The sequence below is a fragment of the Apteryx mantelli genome, chromosome 3, assembly GCF_036417845.1.
Source record: "Apteryx mantelli isolate bAptMan1 chromosome 3, bAptMan1.hap1, whole genome shotgun sequence".
In the NCBI taxonomy this organism is placed as follows: Eukaryota; Metazoa; Chordata; class Aves; order Apterygiformes; family Apterygidae; genus Apteryx; species Apteryx mantelli.
In genome coordinates, this window is record NC_089980.1 from 41,062,751 (window position 1) to 41,073,475 (window position 10,725).

General features: G+C 47.4%; 1 long non-coding RNA gene and 1 other non-coding gene across 2 annotated transcripts; one reads left to right on the forward strand and one right to left on the reverse strand.

The window, feature by feature from the left end:
• Positions 1 to 4,192: 4,192 nt before the first annotated feature.
• On the forward strand, positions 4,193 to 5,765 carry LOC106485497 (uncharacterized). The gene is made up of 3 exons (XR_001292730.1): positions 4,193 to 4,261; positions 5,283 to 5,423; positions 5,702 to 5,765. It is a non-coding gene; the product is annotated as an uncharacterized lncRNA (long non-coding RNA).
• Positions 5,766 to 10,126: 4,361 nt separating this feature from the next.
• Positions 10,127 to 10,213, reverse strand: TRNASTOP-UCA (transfer RNA opal suppressor (anticodon UCA)). Its single transcript has one exon. It is a non-coding gene; the product is annotated as a tRNA-Sec (tRNA).
• Between the last annotated feature and the right edge of the window lie 512 nt (positions 10,214 to 10,725).

Here is a 10,725-nt window from a genome sequence, read left to right on the forward strand (position 1 = left end):
CCAAGATAGACCCCTGCAGTACTCCTGTTCTTAGCAGCCTCCAGGTAGAGTATGACACACCAACCACTACTTTCTAAGCCTGACCATCTAAAACAGTTTTTTACCCATCTGGTAGTCCATCCATCCAAACCATCATGTCCTAACTTAGATACAAGAATATTGTGGGAGACTGTCAAAAGCCTTGCTGAAGTCATGGTAAAATGGCTGCCAAGAAATTGCAGTATGAATATTTGTGTTAATAGTTACATATATTGTATTTACATGTTTGTGCGTGTGTTTGTGTGTATGCACACACTCTTTTTAGGGAGACTTGTGAACCACTGTGGACTCACAATCTAAGAGCCAGTCAGTGTGGTAGTGATGTGAATTTGAGAGTACAGTATCTAGAACATCTACTCAGTTGTTTTCCACTTTATGGTTTCCATTTTACCTTTGACGAGGATTTTTTAAAGCAACTGTCTTTGTCCTTACATCCAGCTCCAGCTCATGAGTCAAACAGAACCTCTGGATTTGACTGATTGAGCTATTTCTATCCATAAGTCATTCTCTGAAGATTTTCCCTCTTCTAACTTCAAAAGGAATTCTAATCTTTTTAACCTCTGCTTTCCCCACTAAATATCAAACATATGGTCCACAGGAGATATGGACCACCAACAAATCAGGAAAGCTCATAGACTTAGCTGAAAGAATGGATCTGAGTGAGCCACTCCAGTAGAACAGCATTGGCTCCATGCCTGGCCTGCATAGGCTTGTCAACATAAGCAGTATGGATCCCTGGTACCATCCGCTCTGTGTATATCTAGGCTTAAAAACTAAACAAGAACTCCAGCTTCAGTAATCATGTACTTGCTACTGACGCCATGCTCTGTCCTGTGCCTGTTGTCCCATCTCCTGTTGTTTGGAGAAGCTGATCAGAGAGAGGTTTTCCCCAGCAATTAAGAGGTGGGAAGGTGGAAAAAGAAGTTGGGTGTGCTCCCCATCATGTCTCCTTCTTCTGGCTGGCAACATTATTGTTCTGATGAAGTCAAGGATATGCTCTTAGAGCTGCTGGGTGCAGAACAGGGCCAGACATGAAAGAAGCAGTGTTTTGGCCATTTTTTAATGGGGTTGGGGAGCTCACTCTCTCAAAGCCTTGAGCCACTCAAGAAGGATGGTGCCTGAAGGATCTGCTCTGCTGCAAAACTGGAGTCATTCCTCCCAGTCCCTGAGTGGGTGCTACTCAACTCTGGTACAGCCACACTCAAGACTATGGTTCATAATGGGCAACACAATACAGACCTGCGGTGCTCTGAGGTAGGCACTGAATTGTAACTAGCTGGACAGTAGAGGCTTTTTGAAAGTCTGCTCCTTCATTCATCAGGGAACTCCCATCCAGATGCTGACTGTGGCTCAAAACAATTATACACAAAAGCTGGTGCCAGAGCAGCCAGAACTGGTGCTATAAGGCAGGCCTCATCCCTCTTTACACCACACAAGTTTCCCAAACCCCATGCCTGGGGATTTCTTCTACTTTTCCCTCCTTGGACAACATTGGGTATGTAATGACACCCAGCCAGATAACTACAGGAAATAGTTTTTTTCAGACTAGCCTGTCAGCTTGCACTTGAAGACCAGTATTGGCCAGTGTGCTAGAGATGCACTTGCCTAGGAGTCAAGCAGTGCTACAGTGATGAAATAAAGCAAGTGAAAATTATCACACACCAACAATGCAGAGGTTGATACTGGCATCTGACATAGCCAGTGCAGCTTGGGTGAGCTGATGGCTGTGTGTTGTTTCTAGTTGATCGTCCACTCAAAATGCACGAAGGACCTTTATAAACATGTGGCTACCCCCCCCCCCCCCGCCCCAACAGCAACTGTCATGATAATTACTGTTTCCATTTGCCAAGAGTTGCAGTAACTAGCCTAAGGGCATCCCTTGAGTTGTGTCAGAGCCCTGTGTTCTGACTCCTGGACCCCTGAATTTTCCGTGCAATTAGAAAGACGGCAATCCTTCCTTTACCACTTCCATGACACAGCACTCAGTGACAATCAGGCAATTACCTGAGTGGCTTAATGAACCCTCTGAAGCCCTGGGGAGAATGACTGAACTTACTGGTGGATTTTCCCATCTTGTTTTCTGGCAGACAGAAAAGACAATCTCTCGTAAGGATCTTAGCTGTAAATACAGCAATAGCAGCCTATTTGGGTGGGAGGAGAGGCGATTTCATTGTACAGCCTTCCTACCCATGCAAGGATGTATCTGCATTAAGCATTCACTGTCTTGAACTGGCTGACCTGTATGTACTCTCTTTTCCTTCCAGGACGGCATCTGCACCACTAGGTTTCAGTGTCAAAGATGCTATTTTGCAAACAACTGATGATGTTTCCCACATTCAGGGAAGGGTCCTGATCTTTTTGTGCTGGAGACTGTGAATGGTGTCCTTGCTCCTGCTGTGACGTGAGTGTGGTGTGCCTGTTGGACATAGTGCAATGATGGTCAGGAAATCCTGGGAAGCCAGAGGTGTTTATGGCATGCCGTAGATACTGGAAGGTTTTGCCTGAAATATGTGGCCAACAGGAGGGAGTCAGAACCCCCTTTGCCCTCGCTATCTAAAGAATGTCTGCTCCCATAGCCCAGCCTGTGTTGCCATGGAGACACGGTCTGCCCTGATGGCCCTTGAATTCTGATCATTTCAGTGAAAATAATTTGAAGCAATCAGCAGAGACACGGGGCTTGCAGTTACACATACATCCGCACAAATACACATGCTCCTGCAACCATCTTCTTTGTGCCATGATTTCTATGAGCAAGCAGGCAAGCTTGCTTGTAAAACACAGCAGCATGTCAGCCAGCAGGGATGGTTACAAACATGGCTTTCCCCAGCTCAGATTAGCAAGACTTCCTCCTGCTGCTTGGAACAATGTGTTGTTACCACAACACAACATCAAGTTGAATAAGAAAGCCAAGTTATATCCACCCAACCTTTAAAACTTTCACCTTCCCTTCACCAATAGACTTTTCTTGTCAGGTTCAAATTATTTGCCTCTGAGTGCTGGAAGAAAATGTTTCTCTGTTTGCCTTGTATTTATTTGCTGCCCATCAGAAGGTAGTTCTGGTAAGCAAACATCAGGGGGTTCAAGAAAATGACATTGGCCTGCACTAAAATGAAGGCTCTTTTCATAGAGAGTTGAGTGCTGGTGGTATTTATTTTGTACAACTCCATTGCAGCTCTGCTTCCTGGGCTGATCTGGACTGCATGCTCTAATTTCAGTTTTTAGTGGACAGAGAGCCAAATCGCAAAGCCAGAGGCAGCATTGCCCAGCCTCAGTGGAGAGGCCGGCTGAGTCACCTCCATGCATCTCAGCTCATAGGTGAGGGACACTGGGAGGGCAGCAGGACAGGTATTCGATGCTTGCTCTAATACTGTTCTTGCGGGACTCTGCTACATATTTGCAAGTGAGACAGTGGATAGGTGTTGTAGAGAACTTCAGTCTCCCGGTCTGTCAAGCTCGAAAGTTTCTCCAGCTTTCAATTTTGTCTAGAGTTTTTCTCTTAAGACTCCCCCCTTCTTCAAACAGAGCCTCAACTCTGGCTGGGTCCCAGAGATAGATACCAAATGGCGCTTTTTTTCCCTTTCTTTTGCTCTTTCTTCCTTCTCGTGAAGCTGGCAGACTCTCCAAACACACATCCAACCAACGCACAGTGCATTCGAAAACAGGCCATCTGGCTGAGCACTCCTTGAGAATGAGAAGACAAGAAAAACAACCCTCTTGGAGCTGGCAGCCGAAAGGCAGGCAGCCCGTACGTGGACTTGATCTTGTGGTGCAATCCAAGAGCCATCCAATCCAAGGGCATTGCAAAAAAGCTCTTTCCTAATGAGCAGAATACGGCTGTCTCCAGAAGCAGCTCCAAGTCAACAATTTGAGTGGGATGCTGTAACTCTCCTCGCTGCACATGTGCTCATTAATTAAAGCCACTTTGGAAGATGCCCCTGACACCCCCGCTGGGACTGCCAGCCTAGCCTCCCCGAAATCCTGCTTGCTGCTTTGCAGCCCCCTGCTGGGCAGGGAACTGCAGCTCCCCAAGGGAAGGACAGGGCCATCCAGCATCCAGCTCTTAGCCACAAAACGGACCCATTGCTTTGCTGATGAACAGCTGCACAGGAAGAATAGCAGTGGAAGGAGGTTGCAGTCCATCTGCTTTGATGTCATTTTTTTTCCCCTCTGAGTTTGGTAACATCCAGAGTGCTCCAGGCATATAACCACTCTGGGCAAGTTGGTAAGTGACAGGAACGGAAGTGAGCTGAGCAACCCAATATTTTGATTCTTAGCTATTTCTCTGGTGCTTACGGGTTAGGTTCACAAAATCAGGAAGGCTGTGGCTGAGGTGACTGTAGAACTGTTAGTAGCCAAATCTCTCAGTAATAGAACTAGGGGGCACTCAATGAAACTCATAGAAGATTGGTTTAAAACCGATTAAAGAAAGTACCTCTTACACAGTGGGTAGTGAACTTCTGGAAGTTGTTGGCCCAGCAGGTTGCAGAGGCAGAAAGTATCAGCAGGCTCAAAATGGGATTAGACAATTTCAGGCAACAGCTCTGTGAATGGATACCAAAGGGAACTGGCAGGGATGTACAGTCTAACATCCTCAATCTAACAACAGTGAATACTGAGGAAATACAAGGGGAACAGACGAGGAAAGTGCCAGGCTTGTGCGCTCTCTTTGAATAGTCTCTCCTCCTGCCCCTGCTGGGAGCAGAGCACTAGTCTGGGGGGATCATTGCTCTGGCCCAGAAGGGTTGTTCTGAGTTCTTGTTGTGGGACTCAGCCCCTGTGCCAGCGTGATATGAAGGTAATATAAATAGGTCATTGCCCCCTTAAGTTACCAGAAGGAAGCTAGAATCTGATTTTCTTCAGGAAGTTTCATTTGTGGAATATGTTTCCATGAATGTTAACAGTCACATGCCCTGGCTTAATCTGTTTGGTCTCCCAGTCCTCCTAATAAGGCCAATGGGAATAAAAAATGTAACTATTTTAAGACAGATCTTGATTAGTTGTAAGATACAGCAGAGGAGTAGATTCAGTAACCACTCTGCTGTTGTTTTGAAAACTTCTACTAGTTTGCAGCCTAAGTTTATTTATGACCAGTTTATACCCATTTTTAAATCTTTCCATTTTTAAACTCTAACCTGCTATTAGCCACATTTACTAAAAGTTTTAGGGCATAATTCCTCCCCTACAAATATGTGTGTTCTGTTACGCTAACAATGTCCCTTTCATTTTTTATTTTTAACTTACAGGAAAGCAAAATAATATGCAAAGACAAGATGAAACAGATGTTTGAGGTCTACATTACAATTCAGACAGAATCAGCTGAAGACATCAGAACAAAATGCTTGCAAGTGTTCCTGTGCTATCAGTTACTCAAGGGATAGTTACAGGTAATACACATTTCAGTACATATTGTTTCCCTTATAGCCTTTGATGTGATCTCATGAAATGTAGATTCTTTTTAGGAATGTGTTCAGAGCTTGAAGGCAAGTCAGCTGGAGCTTTGGGAGCCTGCCACCTCCTGAGACCAGATTCCAAACTTGCTTGATCTATTTGTGTGAATGTGACTGTTGACAAATACAGAACATCAAGATTTATCTCAAAGTTGTGCTGTATGAGCATCATTTGTGCTTTATAATCCAATAAAAGATTTACGTTTCTCAATTAGGTTTTCTTCAGGTCAGTTCCAAGATTAGATGTAGTGAATGTCCAAACTAACCCCAGTGAAAAGGATGCCAGTTGGAACACTTTTCTAGTGAAAATATGGATTTTGAGAGAACAAATATTTTCATAGTAAGTGTCTTCTTTCCTCAAAATGTAACCCCCTCTCATAAATCCAAAAGCCTTAAAAGCAAATGAAATTTGATTGTTGGTAGTTTGGGGATTATACCTCTCCCTTTCCCCCAGCATTTTCCAATGGAAAATATTCAGGGTTTGGGTTTTCAGTCCTTTGCTGAAATGTCAACATTTTCCAAAGGGTGAAGGAGGAGAAGAGAAGAGAAGAGAAGAGAAGAGAAGAGAAGAGAAGAGAAGAGAAGAGAAGAGAAGAGAAGAGAAGAGAAGAGAGGAGAGAAAAAAAAAGAAAAGAAAAAAGAAAAGAAAAGAGAAAAGAAAAGGAAAAAAACATGTTCTGACCAGCTCCAGTCAGAGCCAAATGGCTCAATCCTGGATTTGGTCAGGGAAATATGCTGGAGGGGAGAAAATGGGAGTGTCTTGGTTCCAAGCACAGCCTGGCTGGGCTGAGGACTGCGTATCACAATCCATTTGTATGAATCATTCCAGTCGACATTTTGCCAGGGGAGCGTGTGTAGTGGCTTTTAAGCACTTCAGGTCAATATGTTACTTGCAAACTCTGCCTTGCTGTTGCTCCAGCCACTTCGGCTCTCTGCGCGCATGTGGGATGCACGCAGGTACACTCTGTTCAAGTTCAAATCTTCCAGTATTTCCATGACGTCTCCAACTCACACAGACAACAGTAACACCTGGCACCTATCCAGACCTGAGAATTCATCTCTCCCCATTCATAAAGTGCACGTACCTTTAAGCATACGTGATTGTCTGGATCCTCTGCCATGGTGACGCTGTCCTGCGTTCTGGTATGATTGGAATTTAGCCTTCGAAAGCCACAGCCAGCTATGGAAGGGCTGGCCCTACATAGTGAGGAACGCTGGGGTAGAGCCGACATAAAAGTTATTAACTAACTTATACATGCACATGCATGCACCACTTGCTTCTGGTGGAAAAGGAGTGGCTTCGTTCACCCTACACACAGCTGATCCCCAGCTGCCACTTCAGCCTCTGGGAAACTGCCCCAGCACTTGGGTAGCTTCAAATCTGATGAATACAAGGGCCGTCTTTGCTTCTGCCTCTCCCGAGTTGTATCCCACAGCTGCAGTGGGGAATCTGGTATTTGGATGTATACCCAGAACAGGTCTTTGTCCCCCTCTAGTGACTTGACTGCAAAAGAAGTTTGCTGAGAGCTACTCCCTCCAAACAAGATGGTCATTATTTTAGGTCAGAGTGTTGAATGGTTTCCTGTTGGCCAACTGGACATGAAGGCATCACTGGCAGGCCATATATTTATATGCACTCAGATTTTATCCATTATCAGTGTAAACAATAATTAGAAGCTTGACTTTCTGCTCTAGTAGAAGGCAATCACGTGACTTTGCTCCCATGAAGGAAGGCAATCACAGACATCAGGTGACATCCTGGTTTTAGTTATGTAGGGGACCTAGTCAGGTCCAACGTTACCAGTGCAAAAGCACATGCACCCGGGCTCTTGTAACCAAACACTTGCTGAGTCACAGCCCAGTCACCCATACACTTAGCAAGTCGCGTCAGCCATCTGTCACCAACACATCCTCCTCACCGCTCTGTGACTCCACGGGGAAAACAACAGGAGGCAGATTATGTTCGGCTGAAAAGCCAGGCTCTCATGCATCTTGGCTCTAAATAACCCCTGGCTTGCCTTCTAACCAGTGGCAAAGCCTTTGGCTCCTGTTAGTTTGGCCCTTTGTCAGTGAAGAAAGTGACATTCAGGTTCAAACGCTGAATGCTTTGGCTGACTAATGACTGACTCCAAACAAAGCAAGACTCAGGCAAGACATGGATATTATTGTGCAAAATGTCCTTACTATAAGGCAAAGTCGCAGGCTGCTCATCTACACTGGCTTCCACACTGGCGTTCTCCTTAAATCAGAGTGCTTAAAAAATAGCACTGAAATACAGTGCCCTATTTTCTAAGGCCTTGTCCCATCTCCTGTGTTAGCTAAAGGGTCCAAGAGCAGGGATCCTGTTGTGTCTCCTGTCCTAATTACCCTCTCATGCTTCCTCTGGGTTCAGCTGTGTCCTAGGAGTGCAGTCCTGCTAGGGCACTTGTGAGGGCACAGCCCCAAGAGAAGGGATAGTTTCTTGCCATGTTCCTGCATTACTGACCACGTGAAGTACTGCCTGAGTAGGTGAGCCAAGTGGGGGTTGTGTAAGCAGCTCAGGGGGCTTGTGTAGCATTACTTCACACAGAATTTCACAAACTTAGACCCCTCAACTGCTTACCACAGCCTTTGTGGCCTGGGCTCCCGGGTCTTCTTCCTCATGTGTTTGAAAGTCTGTTTTTCCAATTAGCTCCCCTCAGGGACAAATGACCCCCACCAGCAATCTGACCATCACACTTTATTCTAAGGCGAAGAAAGAGTGTGGAGTGGATGTAGTCTTTTTTGTTCTGAAGAAAAAAAGTGAACTCAATGCCAGGCACAGATCCCAGGCTGTATAGTTCAAATCACACTCAGAGCACATAATTCCCATTTGTGTTTGTGTGCACATAGGGCAAGGGTGGGGGCTGGAGGGGGGGTGAATAGAAGAATGTAATTGTCATAATTGAATCCAAAACTACTTCTTGGAAGAAAAAAATAGGCCGACACAAAACAGCATGTTCAGTTATAAATACCACATGAAAGAGCCGTATTATGTTCTACTTGGTAACTGACATCTAACTTTAACGTCCTCAGCTGCCCACTACTGGGCAAAGGCCTTTCCAGTGCTCCCCCTCCGACGCAAACAAAAGCCCCCAGCCACACTACAGCACAGATACCAATTTCTGAGGCCACAGTGAAATTCCACATAGAAAGTTCATTATGGGCAGCGGATGCAGCCTGGTAGCTGGAGGGGCACGAAGCAGATAGATAGACATCTGGGATTCGCTGTGCTCCCAGCTGCACTGGGGAGAACTCACGCAAATCTCTCACAAAGCAATAAAAAGTTGGCATGTGCCATGTGAGCTGCAGCTGTGTTTTTTCCCCCCCCAGATTTCCCCTCACAGGCCAGCTTATTCACAGAAGGACAGTCCTTGCTGGCACCATAGCTACTTGTTTCTCATTGACAACGGTGCTCACTAAGTTGGAAGCAATAGCAGCCAAATAGTGGTGGTATTAGGGCACTTTGTGCCCTTCCCTTCTCCTCCCAGTCTTTTAGCTGGAATGAGTCATTTTGTGTAAAGGAAGCACAGTCATCCAGGCTTAGATCCTCAGAGGGACTTATATATTTAACTATGGATGACGGTGTTAAGCCCAAACTGCACCCGGGAACACCAGAGACCAGATAACTGACTCAGTATTTCTTCTCTCCCCTGTGGGATTCACCTGGCAGAATCCTCCTTCCTGGCAGTGGCACCAGGAAATGATGAGGAAATGTCCTCAAAAAAGCCCCCATAGTGGGGCGGTTTGGAGTCCTGTCCTAACGAGAGGTTTTGCAAATCATCTGCTGGAGTCATTGCAAGAGGATATCACAGAATAACTGCCTTCTGCTCAAAGAATATGTTTTTTAGCTTCACACTAACCTTTATTTTTCATGGGGCTGGGTGACATTATTAGCACCAGTGCTTACTGCTGAAGTGAAGCATCTTTGTTGTAGCGTGGGTGGGAGATGGGTTACAGTCAATATGGAGCAGATCTAGAGAATGGCTTCTGTTATTTACTTTTTTTCTGTTCTTGTAGGACGTGTGACACTGTTTAAAAAGATCTGCTCAGTAGAATCCAATTAAAATCTGACTTGTCACCCAGGCACCCTTGGGAGATTTTGCTTGCTTCAGCTGTGCTGAGCACACTGCTATTTCATCAGTCCAGCATGAGCCTGCTCCAAACGGATGGTCAAAAACAAGGCACCAGGCTTAGGGAAGAACAATGCAGTGAAAATACTTGTTTTGCTGAGATGTCCAAATCAAAACGTTCCTGAGAATGGTGGAGATGCATCATCTATATCTCTCATTTCCCTTTAGTGCCCATCCAAGCAGAGGGAGAGCAGTGAGGAGGCCCTCAGCGGGGAGCTGGGACACAGCCACGGCCTCTTGCCCCACCCCACCGAGCCGCCTTCTAGCTCAGCGCAGGCTGAGAGTGAGCGTTTGTAAAAAAAAGCTCGCCGCAAACCAGCATACAGGGAAGTCTGTCAGCAGAAAGCGAGCAAGTAGCAAAAATCCCCCTCAGCAGTACGCGGCTGGTGACCCGGTCAAGCCGAGCCGGGGCTGCCCCCGCTAACGGCAACAGGCCGCAGCAGTTGAACCGTCACCAACATCCGCGCTGACAAAAGCTACAAACCGCTCCGCCCGAAAGGTGGAATTGAACCACTCTGTCGCTAGACAGCTACAGGTTTGAAGCCTGCACCCCAGACCACTGAGGGTCATCCGGGCAATTAGAACTCCGGCCTCCAGCGCTATATAAACCCCCGGAGTTGCTAAACCCAAAGCTTATGGCGACCAGCGTTGGTGGTGCCGCGCGCTTACTTTCTGCCTTCGACCGCAAATGGACACCCCCCCCCCCCCCGGGGACCGCCGGGGCGGTGTCGCCCACGGGGCGGGAGGGGTCCTGCCGCTGCCGCCGCCTGGCCAGAAGCGCCCGCGCGCCGTATGCAAATATGAGGGCGGTGATTGGCTGCCGCCCCTCCCCGCGGGGAGCCGAGGCGGAAGGTGCCGGCGGCGGGCTGAGGCGGGGGGCGGCCCCGGGGGCTCCGGGAAAGGGCCGTGCCGTGCCGCTGGCGGCGCCCCTGGCCCGGGGCGGCGGGTGACTCACGGCCCTTCCCAGAAGGAGCGGGGCCGTGCCAGCAGGGCTGCCTGCGTGCGTGTCCGCCGCCGGCAGCCGCCCCCCGCCCGCGCCGCCCTTCCCGGATCTCCGGGGTCCCTTACAACATCGGCCGCGGCGGCTT